Below are 14,304 nucleotides of genomic sequence, written 5' to 3' on the forward strand. Positions count from 1 at the left end.
GGACTCAAAGTCGTGCTTGTTCCCTTTGACCCGCGTCCGTCGCGGCGTCCTACCGGCGGTGGGAAGTGCGCACCCCGGAGACCGCGTCTGCGTGCCAGCAGCCGGAACAGTCCCCCGAAGGGGACCGTTTACCTGACGCCGCCGGCTCCGCGATCGTCCGGAGACTGAATCCCACCGCTTTCGAGCTTCGAGGGCCCACCCGTTTTACTCTAAGCGGTTTCACGTACTCTTGAACTCTCTCTTCAAAGTTCTTTTCAACTTTCCCTCACGGTACTTGTGAACTATCGGTCTCTCGGTCGTATTTAGCCTTAGATGGAGTTTACCACCCACTTAGGGCTGCACTCTCAAGCAACCCGACTCACGGGAGGCTCCATCCCGGGCGCGCAACGGCGGAGACGGGCCTGGCACCCACTCTGGGACAAGCCCCTGTCAGGGGGACTTGCACCGTCGCAAACACCCGAGAACGTCGCCTCCCATACACCACATTTCCCGACCGCCTGCAAGGACGGGGGATTCGGTGCTGGGCTCGGTCCCGTTTCGCTCGCAGCTACTCGGGGAATCCCTGTTGGTTTCTTTTCCTCCGCTTAGTGATATGCTTAAATTCAGCGGGTTGTCTCGCCTGATCTGAGGTCGACAGCGGATACATTCGCTTCCATCAACTTCCTGCACGACCGCGTGCGCTCGCCCTACCAAGTGCGCCCGCAACCCTGTACAGGGCCACTTCTTCACAAGGCTGGCAATCGGCTTCCCCGCTGCACGCGTGCGGCGCACAACCGGTGTGACGTGGAAGTGACGGGACACGTTCGTAAACCCATCGCGAACCGAGTACGACGCCCTACCAAGTGCGCCCGCAACCCTGTACAGGGTCACATCTTCACAAGGCTGGCAAGCGGCATTCCGCTGCGCGCGTGCGTCGTCCGAGCAGTTGCGTGATAAACGACCGTGTCGAAAGCCCAAACACCGCCGAGGCCAGTCGCCGCCGCCGCAAGGGCAGCCACGCAGCCTGGCGAGAGGCATCGTCTCGTGTAGCGTCGCCCCCGCCCCAACTGGAGTGGCCCAGTTTTTTGAACGGGACGGGAACTGCGAAGCACTTAGACCGACGGCGGACTACGACGAGAACGCCTTAAGCTTCGCCAACGTTTCGCCAACTCGTGCGGGAGACTTTTTCCGCTTCGCGGCAAGTCGTCGCGCCGTGCTCTCCGCATCAACCGCGTACGCAGCGAACCGCAAACGTCGGGCGCAGCCTCCTCACCTCCCTGCGCTTTGCGCGCGAACGTTCCCTGTTCGCGCGGCAAAGCCTGGAGGAGGCACGGCCCCGCAGCGTGTTCGAGCGCCCGGTCTACGGGACACCCTGCTTACTTCGAGGGCAACAAGCGCAACGCAAGGCTGCGATCTCGCGCACTTTGCGCACGGCTGGAGAAGCTTTGCTGGCCGGCTTTCGCTCCTCGTGTTTACCGTGCGTTAAAGTTGCGCGTCCGTGGCTCTCGCAGCTCTTGCGCGCCCGGTCGCAGAGAGGAGTACGCAACCTCGACCGCACTTTCCCTGCAGGCTTCCTTCCGACTCGAAGTCCTGCGGCGGTCTCAACGAGGTGCCACATCCTCAATGCAGTCGGTCGCCCCCGTTTCGGTTGGGCTCTGGCACGACGGTCGCCACCGTCTCGCCCTTGAGTGGCCGCTGTTGGCGCTCGCTGTGAGGTGTTCAGCGTGCTGTCCGTGTTGCCGACGCGGTCAAAACGAGTCGACGGCTCACGTTCCCTTGTGCGCCGAAGGCTCTCTTGATATGTGATCCGACCCTCAGACAGACGAAGCCAAGGGAAGACCCAAGGCCGCAATGTGCGTTCAAAGAATCAGTGCTCAGTGTGTCCTGCAATTCACACCAAGTCTCGCAGCTGGCTGCGTTCTTCATCGACCCGAGAACCGAGTGATCCACCGCTTAGAGTCGTGAAAAAGTGTTTGTTCAATTCCGTACAGTCAAAACCAAACGTTTCTGGCACTCGGCCAAACAGTGGCCAAGAAGGGCGCTTTTCAGCGCACGCTTGGACTCCAAAACTCTGCCGCGCCTTTTTCGGCTGCCGCAAATCGAGCAAACGGTGTGTTTCGGACGGCGTTTCGCTTCCGCTACTTGCGAGTGCTTTCGTGGTCCACCCCGCTATAAATACTCGGGAGGCGTCGAAGCCGGTTCTCCAAGCCGGACCCGTAGGTATCGTTGTGTGCTCGCTCTCATTGGCCCGCCTAACCAGAAAATGCCTGCGGTACACCCATTTGGATAAGAGTGCACGCAGATGCGGGCCTCGACGGCTACACATTTCCTCGGGCGGCCGCCTCCCGGCCTCCGTGGAGCGCGGGATGCACGGTCCCATCGACAAGCCTCTCCCGTTTTTACCGTGGCGTCGCGGTTCACCACGGCGGGCGGGTCGGTCTCCTCCGCATAAAAAGGGGGACCCCCGCTTTTTGTTCCACGAAATCGCACAAGCTTTTTTCGCATCCACGGTTTGCCACCGCACACCAAAATGCCGATCCGGCTGCCTACTTTAGCCAACAGGTGGAGCCAGGCGCGCCGTACTTGCGCGGCACTTCCCACGTCCACCGAAGTCGGTGCCAAGGACCACTTTCGGCGCCGGAGCCGCGTACGAGCCTACTCGAGGCGGAAGAACGAAGCCAGCAAGGGCCTGGCCGCAAGTGCGTTCAATTGTCGGGACGTCCAAGTCCCTCGTTCTTCCGTGCTTCCTCTTTCGGCAAGTCGTTGCGGCACCTTCCCAAAGCGCGCAGACCCGCTAATCGCGACGAGCGCGACGTGGCCGTGCCGCCTTTCCCTCGGCAGCAAGCAAAACGCCTGGCAACGTCGACGCTCCCCTAACCGCGATCTCGCACCGTGTTTCGTGTGGCGAATTCAAAAGCCGGCCGGCGCTGCTGCAACCATTACGGTCGGTACGCATACGCCGCGGAGGGCGGGACGGTCATCGGAGCGTGCGGTTCCTCCATCGAGTACTGCGCACCTCGGCCGTCGCATCGCCGTGCCATGACCGGCCGCGCGTCAACGCGAACCGGTGCCAGCGAGATCCCTCGCCTGCAAGAACCGACCGGCAGCCTCCGTCACCCGAGGACGCGGAGGCGCTTGCCGCGGACGGCGGGACGGTATGCACTGGTGCACAGCGGACCCGTCACATCGCCAGTTCCTTGACCGACCGCCGACGCTTGTGCCGTTCCTCTCGTACTTGGCAGTCGCCGCGCGATTGTCGGGTCTCGTTCTTGCACGCTCGAACGGTCGGGAGGGCACTCGGCTGGCGTTTCGGGAACGCGCAGCCTCGCCTTCTACCGACGTAACCACGACTCGCCGTTCGCGCTCCGCCGCTCCTGTTTACAGTACTAGGCGGTCCCGCAGCGGTCGGGTCGCGCATTTCGAGCGCTTCGAGCCACGGTGCAGTGGCGGGTCGAAAGCCGACCTATGAGTGCGTTGCGCCGTTTGTACCCGCGTCCGCCACCTGGCCGACCGTCCAAGGTCGCGGTGTTGGCGTCCGCTGGGCGCAACAATTTGTCACGGGGTGCCGCTCCACATTCAGGCAGCCCCGTGGGGAAAAGCCGACCCCGCGTCCAAACGGGGTCAGCGGCAGAAAGTGTCGGGCGCAGACGCAGCTGAGGCGCTCACCCTTCACAATCCGTTAATGATCCTTCCGCAGGTTCACCTACGGAAACCTTGTTACGACTTTTACTTCCTCTAAATGATCAAGTTTGGTCATCTTTCCAACAGACCGGCGCAACCGAAAGGCCGCGCCGGACATCGGTCCGAAGACCTCACTAAATCATTCAATCGGTAGTAGCGACGGGCGGTGTGTACAAAGGGCAGGGACGTAATCAACGCGAGCTTATGACTCGCGCTTACTGGGAATTCCTCGTTCAAGGGGAACAATTGCAAGCCCCTATCCCAATCACGAAAGAAGTTCCACGGGTTACCCAGTCTTTTCAGACAGGGATAAAGACACGCTGCTTCCTTCAGTGTAGCGCGCGTGCGGCCCCGGACATCTAAGGGCATCACAGACCTGTTATTGCTCTGTTTCGTGCGGCTAGGAGCCGCTTGTCCCTCTAAGAAGGTTGTAAGGTGCTGGGAACCCCGCACCTATTTAATAGGCTAGAGTCTCGTTCGTTATCGGAATTAACCAGACAAATCGCTCCACCAACTAAGAACGGCCATGCACCACCATCCACCGAATCAAGAAAGAGCTCTCAATCTGTCAATCCTCCCAGTGTCCGGGCCGGGTAAGTTTTCCCGTGTTGAGTCAAATTAAGCCGCAGGCTCCACTCCTGGTGGTGCCCTTCCGTCAATTCCTTTAAGTTTCAGCTTTGCAACCATACTTCCCCCGGAACCCAAATACTTTGGTTTCCCGGAAGCTGCCCGCCGAGTCATTTGAGTAACTCAGGCGGATCGCTGGTTGGCATCGTTTATGGTCAGAACTAGGGCGGTATCTGATCGCCTTCGAACCTCTGACTTTCGTTCTTGATCAATGAAAACATTCTTGGCAAATGCTTTCGCAGTAGTTCGTCTTGCGACGGTCCAAGAATTTCACCTCTAGCGCCGCAATACGAATGCCCCCGTCCGTCCCTCTTAATCATTACCTCGTATTCCAAAAACCAACAGAACAGAAACGAGGTCTTGTTCTATTATTCCATGCAAGTTTATTCAGGCGACTCGCCTGCGTTGAGCACTCTAATTTTTTCAAAGTAAAAGCACCGGCCATCTCGAGGCACACAATGAAGTGCACCAAGAAAGAACCGGCATGATGTTCAGTCCGAGCCGTCGCATCGGGTAGATGCACTACTCGTCTGGAACTGAGATCCAACTACGAGCTTTTTAACCGCAGCAGCTTTAGTATACGCTATTGGAGCTGGAATTACCGCGGCTGCTGGCACCAGACTTGCCCTCCAATTGATCCTCGTTAAAGGATTTAGAGTGTACTCATTTCAATTACGGGGCCTCAAAAGAGTCCCGTATTGTTATTTTTCGTCACTACCTCCCCGTGCCGGGAGTGGGTAATTTGCGCGCCTGCTGCCTTCCTTGGATGTGGTAGCCGTTTCTCAGGCTCCCTCTCCGGAATCGAACCCTGATTCTCCGTTACCCGTAACAACCATGGTAAGCAAGTAACCTACCATCGAAAGTTGATAAGGCAGACACTTGAAAGAAACGTCGCCGGCTCGTGGCCATGCGATCAGCACAAAGTTATCCAGAGTCACCACACAATACGGGCCGAAACCCGATCGATCTTGGTCTAATAAAAGCACCCGTTACCCAAAGGGCTCCAGGCTCACTGCATGTATTAGCTCTAGAATTGCCACAGTTATCCAAGTAGGAAGAAACGATCTAAGGAACCATAACTGATTTAATGAGCCATTCGCGGTTTCGCCTTATTTCGGCATGTACTTAGACATGCATGGCTTAATCTTTGAGACAAGCATATGATTACTGGCAGGATCAACCAGGTAATCGTTCGACTGCGCGTCCGTCCTCGCCCTCGGCGGGCCGGACGCAGTCTGTGTGCGGCGGAGGCCACCTTCAGGCGCCCCAACACGCTTATTTTGCACTCCGAGATGACGGCGTTCGAGCTCGCTACGGCACAACCTTCCCGAAAGACGAGTGGGAGCCGTGCGGCAAGAAGCACGTTCATGCTCGCTCTTTTTCGTTGCATCGACTCGGTCGCGCCGTGCGGGTTGCCCAAGCCCGCTGCACTGTCGGTGGACCGGCCGGAACTAGCAACGGAGCCGAGACTGCAAAGCCGCCAGACGACGGGTCACGCCCGCGTCTTCGGCGCTTTCGCATCTGAATCGCCCGAGGACGACACGGAACACACCTCGATATCGTGGTAAAACGGCACCGTCCGACAACCAGCCCCTAACGCATCAAGCGGATGAGGCTGCAGACGACTGCCGTGGATTCCCCTGGAGCAGACCCGAGGACACGCTTGACGAGGCCGAAGCCCGCCGCATATCAGACACCCGGTCGCTTTCGCGTACGCCGCTCACGAGAACCCCCACATAATAGCAGCGATAAGTACCCAGACCTCCTTGGGCCCTAATACGAGCGTACTCGAGAAAATTTCACCGCGGGTGTGCCCCGAAACGTGTGGCATGTTGAGCGTGCCACAAGTCTACGTCGCTCTCAAACCCGCCGAGGTCGTAGAATTTGCGACCCTACTCACGAAATTCCCACCGAGGATACGGCCGCAAACGTACCGCACCTTGGGTAGGCCACGAGTTTGTGCAACACTACGCTGACGGCACAGCACCGAGGTCGTGCGCGCACGCACGGGAAAATTCCGCCGCGGTTTCTGCCGAAAACGTGAGGCACCACGACTCTCCGCAAGTTCGCGTCGACTGCGAAAGACCGAAGTCGTGAACGACGTGTCCGCTACTCGCCGCCGACACGCTGGACACCAAACGTACAACGACTCGACGGCGTCGTAGAGGCCCACGACGCGGTTTTCCTTAACGACGTCTCGGCGTGGCACCGACAGGTTAGAACGGCCGACCAACGTTCCCTGTCCGCCGTTCGGCTCAGTCGAAGGGCTCGGCGACTTCGGCAACGCTGCGAAGCCGCACGGTGACGCACGCCATGTCCCCATTTTTTTTTTTCTTTCTGCGTCTGCCGGGGTGCCCCTATAATAGCAGCGATAAGCACCCAGACCGCCGTGGGTCGCTCGCCCCGGCTGACGTGGTTTTTCGTACTCCTGCGGCGGTCGCCGTCAAGCACGTCCAAATACGCTACTTTCGTGGGCGCATTCACGCTCTTTCGCTTCGCCGGAGTGCCAGCACTCACTCTGCCAAAAACGGCGAACATCCGAGCGGCGGTTCCCACTTTTGCGTCGGCGTCGCAAACCCCGCCCCGGCAGACGAGGTTTGCCGTACTCGTGCGACGGTGGCCGGCGGGCACGTCGAAAGACGCCGATATCGTGCGCGAATTGGCGCACCTTGGCTTCACCGGAGTGCCGCCACTGACTCCTCCAAAAACGGCGAAGATCCGAGCGGCGCTTCCCACTTTCGCATCGGCGTCCCGAACTCCGCCCCGGCTGACGCGGTTTACCGTACTCGTGCGACGGTCGCCGGCGAGCACGTGGAAAGACGCCGATATCGTGCCCGAATCGGCTCCGTTCGGCTTCGCCGGAGTGCCAGCACTGGCTCGGCGAAAGACGACGAACATCCGAGCGACGGTTCTCACTATTGCGTACGCGTCGCAAACCCCGCCCCGGCAGACGCACTTTGCCGTACTCGTGCGACGGTCGCCGGCGAGCACGTAGAAAGACGCCGATATCGTGCCGGAATCGGCCCCGTTTGGCTTCGCCGGAGTGCCAGCACTCACTCGGCCACAAACGGCGAACATCCGAGCGGCGGTTCCCACTTAGCCGTCGGCGTCCCGAACTCCGCCCCGGCAGACGCGGTTGCCGAGCTCGTGCGACTAGCGACCGCGAAGCCGTCTCGCGACGCCGCTTTCGTGCGCGGCTCCCACTGCGACCTGGGTCACCCGAGGTCGACGAGCAAAAAAGAATGTCGAAAAAAATTTTTTTTTTTTTTGCGTCTGCCGGGGTGCCCCTATAATAGCAGCGATAAGCACCCAGACCGCCATGGGTCGCTCGCCCCGGCTGACGTGGTTTTTCGTTTTCCTGCGGTGGTCGTCGTCAAGCACGTCCAAACACGCCACTTTCGTGGGCGCATTCGCGCTCTTTCGCTTCGCCGGAGTGCCAGCACTCACTCTGCCAAAAACGGCGAACATCCGAGCGGCGGTTCCCACTTTTGCGTCGGCGTCGCAAACCCCGCCCCGGCAGACGAGGTTTGCCGTACTCGTGCGACGGTGGCCGGCGGGCACGTCGAAAGACGCCGATATCGTGCGCGAATTGGCGCACCTTGGCTTCACCGGAGTGCCGCCACTGACTCCTCCAAAAACGGCGAAGATCCGAGCGGCGCTTCCCACTTTCGCATCGGCGTCCCGAACTCCGCCCCGGCTGACGCGGTTTACCGTACTCGTGCGACGGTCGCCGGCGAGCACGTGGAAAGACGCCGATATCGTGCCCGAATCGGCTCCGTTCGGCTTCGCCGGATTGCCAGCACTGGCTCGGCGAAAGACGACGAACATCCGAGCGACGGTTCTCACTATTGCGTACGCGTCGCAAACCCCGCCCCGGCAGACGCACTTTGCCGTACTCGTGCGACGGTCGCCGGCGAGCACGTAGAAAGACGCCGATATCGTGCCGGAATCGGCCCCGTTTGGCTTCGCCGGAGTGCCAGCACTCACTCGGCCACAAACGGCGAACATCCGAGCGGCGGTTCCCACTTAGCCGTCGGCGTCCCGAACTCCGCCCCGGCAGACGCGGTTGCCGAGCTCGTGCGACTAGCGACCGCGAAGCCGTCTCGCGACGCCGCTTTCGTGCGCGGCTCCCACTGCGACCTGGGTCACCCGAGGTCGACGAGCAAAAAAGAATGTCGAAAAAAATTTTTTTTTTTTTTTTGCGTCTGCCGGGGTGCCCCTATAATAGCAGCGATAAGCACCCAGACCGCCATGGGTCGCTCGCCCCGGCTGACGTGGTTTTTCGTTTTCCTGCGGTGGTCGTCGTCAAGCACGTCCAAACACGCCACTTTCGTGGGCGCATTCGCGCTCTTTCGCTTCGCCGGAGTGCCAGCACTCACTCTGCCAAAAACGGCGAACATCCTAGTGGCGGTTCCCACTTTTGCGTCGGCGTCGCCAACCCCGCCCCGGCATACGCGGTTTGCCGTACTCGTGCGGCGGTGGCCGGCGGGCACGTCGAAAGACACCGATATCGTGCGCGAGTCGATGCTTCTTGGTCTCGCAGGAGGGCCGCCACTCACTCCTGCAAAAACGGCGAAGATCCGAGCGGCGCTTCCCACTTTTTCGTCGGCGTCGCAAACCTCGCCCCGGCAGACGCGCTTTGCCGTACTCGTGCGACGGTCGCCGGCGAGCACGTCGAAATACGCCGATATCGTGCCCGAATCGGCCCCGTTTCGCTTCGCCGGAGTGCCAGCACTCGCTCGGCCAAAGACGACGAACATCCGAGCGACGGTTCCCACTATTGCGTACGCGTCGCGAACCCCGCCCCGGCAGACGCGGTTTGCCGTACTCGTGCGGCGGTGGCCGGCGGGCACGTCGAAAGACGCCGATATCGTGCACGAATTGGCGCTCCTTGGCTTCACCGGAGTGCCAGCACTCACTCGGCCAAAAACGGCGAACATCCGAGCAGCGGTACCCACTTAGCCGTCGGCATCCCGAACTCCGCGCCGGCTGACGCGGTTGCCGAGCTCGTGCGACTAGCGACCGCGAACGCGTCTCGCGACGCCGCTTTCGTGCGCGGCTCCCATTGCGACCTGGGTTACCCGAGCTCGACCAGCAAAAAAGAAGGTCGAAAATTTTTTTTTTTTTTTCTGCGTCTGCCGGGGTGCCCCTATAATAGCAGCGATAAGCACCCAGACCGCCGTGTGTCGCTCGCCCCGGCTGACGTGGTTTTTCGTACTCCTGCAGCGGTCGCCGTCACGCACGTCCAAATACGCCACTTTCGTGGGCGCATTCGCGCTCTTTCGCGTCGCCGGAGTGCCAGCACTCACTCTGCCAAAAACGGCCAACATCCGAGCGGCGGTTCCCACTTTTGCGTCGGCGTCGTAAACCCCGCCCCGGCAGACGCGGTTTGCCCTACTCGTGCGACGGTCGCCGGCGAGCGCGTCGAAAGACGCCGATATCGTGCGCTAATTGGCGCTCCCTGGCTTCTCCGGAGTGCCGCCACTCACTCCTCCAAAAACGGCGAAGATCCGAGCGGCGTTCTCCACTTTCGCATCGGCGTCCCGAACTCCGCCCGGGCTGACGCGGTTTACCGTACTCGTGCGACGGTCGCCGGCGGGCACGTCGAAAGACGCCGATATCGTGCCGTAATCGGCCCCGTTTGGCTTCGCCCGTGTGCCAGCACTCACTCGGCCAAAAACGGCGAACATCCGAGCAGCGTTTCCCACTTTCGCATCGGCGTCCCGAAGCCCGCCCCGGCAGACGCGGTTTGCCCTACTCGAGCGACGGTCGCCGGCGATCACGTCGAAAGGCGCCGAATTCGTGCACGAATCGATGCTTCTTGGTCTCGCAGGAGGGCCGCCACTCACTCCTGCAAAAACGGCGAAGATCCGAGTTGCGCTTCCCACTTTTTCGTCGGCGTCCCGAACTACGCCCCGGCTGACGCGGTTTACCGTACTCGTGCGACGGTCGCCGGCGGGCACTTCAAAATACGCCGATTTCGTGGGCGCATTCACGCTGTTTCGCTTCCCCGGAGTGCCAACACTCACTCTGCCGAAAGCGGCGATCATCCGAGCGGCGGTTCCCACTTTTGCGTCGGCTTCGCAAACGGCGCCCCGGCAGACGCGCTCGTGCGACGTACTCGTGCGACGGTCGCCGGCGAGCACGTCGAAAGACGCCGATATCGTGCTCGAATCGACCCCGTTTCGCTTCGCCGGAGTGCTGCCAGTCACGGCGCAGAAAACGGCGAACAAGTTTTTTTTTTTTTTTTTTCCTAGAATTTGTGTTATAGAAGGCACATTTGATATCGGACGATAATTTTCAACTTTATCACGCGCACCGATTTTCGTGTAGAGGTTTGCAAGTTTATGGGAATTTCTCCACTTGGAATAATGCGATTTAGTAGTACTACGAGAACTTCATGGATGTACTCAAGGGTACGGGGCAAGTCAGTTACGTCAACACCTGCAGATTTTTTACACTTCAAACTGAAAATTGTTGGTTGTGAGTCCTCGTGTGATATTAAAGGCCGATTCGCTAACACATAGAACAAAGAAAGAAAGGAAGAAAAAACGCCCGCGCTCGCTCAAGAAACCTGGGTTCGCAACAAGTGGCAACAACAAGCAACCGAGCGAGTGCGCCAAAACCCGTGGCGGCCGAACAAACGCGAAGTCCCAACCGCGTCAGCCGGGGCGGCACGGGACAGGAAAAATCACTTCAGCCGGGGCGGCGGGGCACCGAATAAACCTCGTCACCTCGTCGCAGGATAAAAGAGGAAACAAAAAGTCTAAACAGCGTCTGCTGGAGCGAATGCGTAATAAAACAACAACAACAACAAAAAAAAAAAACACCCGCGCTCAAGAAGTCTGCAATCACCACAAAAGGCGACTGTGACCGAGCAGCGTCAGCCGGGGCCGTGCGGAAACGGAAAAACCGCGACTACCGGGGCGTCGAGGCACCGAAAAATCCACTTCAGCCGCGGCGAAAAAAAAAAACAAAAAGAAAGACGGAGGGGGGGGGGGGAACCACGTCTGCCGGGGCGAAGGAAAAAAAAAAAACGCGTCTGCCGGGGCGAGCCCGGGTGCGGCACCACCGGGAAAACTGTGGCAAACAGACATGGCGATCGAGTGAGTGGGCCGCCAGCCAGGCTCAGCCAAAAAGTGCAAAGTCCGAACTGCGTCAGCCGGGGCGGCAAAAACCACGTCAGCCGGGGCGGCGCAAAAAACCGCGTCTGCCGGGGCGGCACGAAACCGCGTCAGCCGGGGCGGCGCGAAAACTGCGTCAGCCGGGGCGAAAGAAAAAAAAAAAAAAACGCGTCTGCCGGGGCGAGCCCGGGTGCGGCACCACCGGGAAAACTGTGGCAAACAGACATGGCGATCGAGTGAGTGGGCCGCCAGCCAGGCACAGCCGAAAAGTGCAAAGTCCGAACCGTGTCAGCCGGGGCGGCAAAAAACCGCGTCAGCCGGGGCGGCGCAAAAAACCGCGTCTGCCGGGGCGGCACGAAACCGCGTCTGCCGGGGCGGCGCGAAAACTGCGTCAGCCGGGGCGAGCCCGGGTGCGGCACCACCGGGAAAACTGTGGCAAACAGACATGGCGATCGAGTGAGTGGGCCGCCAGCCAGGCTCAGCCAAAAAGTGCCAAGTCCGAACTGCGTCAGCCGGGGCGGCAAAAAACCGCGTCAGCCGGGGCGGCGCAAAAAACCGCGTCTGCCGGGGCGGCGCGAAAACCGCGTCTGCCGGGGCGGCGCGAAAACTGCGTCAGCCGGGGCGAAAGAAAAAAAAAAACGCGTCTGCCGGGGCGAGCCCGGGTGCGGCACCACCGGGAAAACTGTGGCAAACAGACATGGCGATCGAGTGAGTGGGCCGCCAGCAAGGCTCAGCCAAAAAGTGCTAAGTCCGAACTGCGTCAGCTGGGGCGGCAAAAAACCGCGTCTGCCGGGGCGGCACGAAACCGCGTCAGCCGGGGCGGCGCGAAAACCGCGTCTGCCGGGGCGGCACGAAACCGCGTCAGCCGGGGCGGCGCGAAAACTGCGTCAGCCGGGGCGAGCCCGGGTGCGGCACCACCGGGAAAACTGTGGCAAACAGACATGGCGATCGAGTGAGTGGGCCGCCAGCCAGGCACAGCCGAAAAGTGCTAAGTCCGAACTGCGTCAGCCGGGGCGGCAAAAACCGCGTCAGCCGGGGCGGCGCGAAAACCGCGTCTGCCGGGGCGGCACGAAACCGCGTCAGCCGGGGCGGCGCGAAAACTGCGTCAGCCGGGGCGAGCCCGGGTGCGGCACCACCGGGAAAACTGTGGCTAACAGACATGGCGATCGAGTGAGTGGGCCACCAGCCAGGCTCAGCCAAAAAGTGCTAAGTCCGAACTGCGTCAGCCGGGGCGGCAAAAACCGCGTCAGCCGGGGCGGCGCAAAAAACCGCGTCTGCCGGGGCGGCACGAAACCGCGTCAGCCGGGGCGGCGCGAAAACTGCGTCAGCCGGGGCGAAAGAAAAAAAAAAAACGCGTCTGCCGGGGCGAGCCCGGGTGCGGCACCACCGGGAAAACTGTGGCAAACAGACATGGCGATCGAGTGAGTGGGCCGCCAGCCAGGCACAGCCGAAAAGTGCCAAGTCCGAACTGCGTCAGCCGGGGCGGCAAAAAACCGCGTCAGCCGGGGCGGCGCAAAAAACCGCGTCTGCCGGGGCGGCACGAAACCGCGTCAGCCGGGGCGGCGCGAAAACTGCGTCAGCCGGGGCGAGCCCGGGTGCGGCACCACCGGGAAAACTGTGGCAAACAGACATGGCGATCGAGTGAGTGGGCCGCCAGCCAGGCTCAGCCAAAAAGTGCCAAGTCCGAACTGCGTCAGCCGGGGCGGCGCAAAAAACCGCGTCTGCCGGGGCGGCGCGAAAACCGCGTCTGCCGGGGCGGCGCGAAAACTGCGTCAGCCGGGGCGAAAGAAAAAAAAAACGCGTCTGCCGGGGCGGCAAAAAACCGCGTCTGCCGGGGCGGCACGAAACCGCGTCAGCCGGGGCGGCGCGAAAACCGCGTCTGCCGGGGCGGCACGAAACCGCGTCAGCCGGGGCGAGCCCGGGTGCGGCACCACCGGGAAAACTGTGGCAAACAGACATGGCGATCGAGTGAGTGGGCCGCCAGCCAGGCACAGCCGAAAAGTGCTAAGTCCGAACTGCGTCAGCCGGGGCGGCAAAAACCGCGTCAGCCGGGGCGGCGCAAAAACCGCGTCTGCCGGGGCGAATGCAAAAAAAACAAAGAAAAAAGCCCGCGCTTAATCAAAAGAAAACAAAGAAAAAAGCTTGCGCTTAATCAAAAGAAAACAAACAAAAAAAGTTCGCGCTTAAGCCTGGCGGTGGAACCACCGGGGCAAACAGACCTGGCGATCGAGTGAGTGGGCCGCCAGCCGGGGTGAGCCAAAAAGTGCAAAGTCGGAACCGCGTCAGCCGGGGCGGCGCGAAAACCGCGTCAGCCGGGGCGGCGCAAAAACTGCGTCAGCCGGGGCGGCACGGAAAAACGAAAACCGCGTCAGCCGGGGCGGCACGGAAAAACGAAAACCACGTCAGCCGGGGCGACATCAAAATGAGGAAAAAAAAAAAAAACTGCCTTAGGACACCTGCGTACACTTTCATGCGTTTGGGCATATCTCTCTGTAACACGCGCGCCCCTCGTTACGCGCGGCACTCTGTTTTCTCCGACACCCATATTTCGGCGGCATGTGGCACGCGCGCCCGTCCCTACGCACGGCACACCGCAGTGCTTTCTCGATATTTTTCTTTTCCTCCAACACCGTCATCTATAGGCTTTTAGTGACCTGTTGCTCGTGGCAAAAGTTCGCTAGCTCTGACACCTCTTGCATGCGCACCGTTTTTGCGCACGGTGCTATGCCGCAAAGCACGGCAGTCGCATGCGTTTCTCTCAGGCACCTCTTTTTTGACACAACGCTGTGGTGCTTAGAAACACACCCGCCGCTTTTGCGCACAGAACTCCACCGTACAGCACGGTAGTCACGTTTGTTCCACACGAACAGCAGTGTGCATCGTGCTACGACAC

General features: G+C 60.6%; 2 non-coding genes across 2 annotated transcripts; both read right to left on the minus strand.

The window, feature by feature from the left end:
* Positions 1–1,787: 1,787 nt before the first annotated feature.
* Positions 1,788–1,940, minus strand: LOC142795894 (5.8S ribosomal RNA). Its single transcript, XR_012893390.1, has one exon. It is a non-coding gene; the product is annotated as a 5.8S ribosomal RNA (ribosomal RNA).
* A 1,719-nt stretch (positions 1,941–3,659) lies between these two features.
* LOC142795897 (small subunit ribosomal RNA) lies at positions 3,660–5,474 on the minus strand. Its single transcript, XR_012893393.1, has one exon. It is a non-coding gene; the product is annotated as a small subunit ribosomal RNA (ribosomal RNA).
* Positions 5,475–14,304: the final 8,830 nt, after the last annotated feature.

This window comes from Rhipicephalus microplus, unplaced genomic scaffold, assembly GCF_043290135.1.
Source record: "Rhipicephalus microplus isolate Deutch F79 unplaced genomic scaffold, USDA_Rmic scaffold_938, whole genome shotgun sequence".
NCBI lineage: Eukaryota > Metazoa > Arthropoda > Arachnida > Ixodida > Ixodidae > Rhipicephalus > Rhipicephalus microplus.